Source organism: Eptesicus fuscus, chromosome 16 (genome assembly GCF_027574615.1).
Source record: "Eptesicus fuscus isolate TK198812 chromosome 16, DD_ASM_mEF_20220401, whole genome shotgun sequence".
Classification (NCBI taxonomy): domain Eukaryota; kingdom Metazoa; phylum Chordata; class Mammalia; order Chiroptera; family Vespertilionidae; genus Eptesicus; species Eptesicus fuscus.
The window spans coordinates 16,321,831-16,322,500 of record NC_072488.1 but is presented as its reverse complement, the minus strand read 5'-3'; positions in this window follow the sequence as shown (position 1 = coordinate 16,322,500).

Sequence of the window (670 nt, the reverse complement as noted above, 5' to 3'; positions counted from 1 at the left end):
TATGATAACAATCACATTGTCTTTCATCCAAGCAGATCTTTCTAAACCTTAATTAGTTTCCTTAAACCCCTGTGGGTAAGTCTCTTTTGCTCATTCCACAAGTTAGAATTCAGACACTGGGAAGTTAAGTGGTTTGCCCCGATCACATAACCCCCTGGAATGAGAGCAAAGGGTTCCTGGCGCCCATTGCTGAATGGAGCTTTAATGTACGGCTGAGCTATGTGGCTCTGCTGCAGGGAGTCAGGAAAGTTCTTTTTAAATTTTATTTTGGACAGACTGGGGATTTTTCAATTGGAAAGAAAGAGGGAGAGGACATTGAACAGCAGGATCGAAATCATAATCCCTGTTTTTAATGGAAATATGAACTCCAGACTTTACCTTTGCTTGCCGCCCCTGCTTGAATCGTGCCCAGGGGAAGTCGGCCTTCCTACCGGCCAGCTGGCGTGGTGTGCTTTGTTTCACATGGCTCGGCTCAACTCACACGTGCTCCCCTTTGTACGCTCTCCCTAACAAAGCCCCGTGTAAAAGAAGCTGTTGCTGGGATGAGGCGTGTATGTTTCCTCGCTGAATGGTTAAATACTGGTTAACTGGAGCTGTGAAGGGGGGGGAAAGTACAGTGTCTCCCCTCTGCATTGTGAGACTCTTGTTTACATTGGGTGGAACTCCAGGC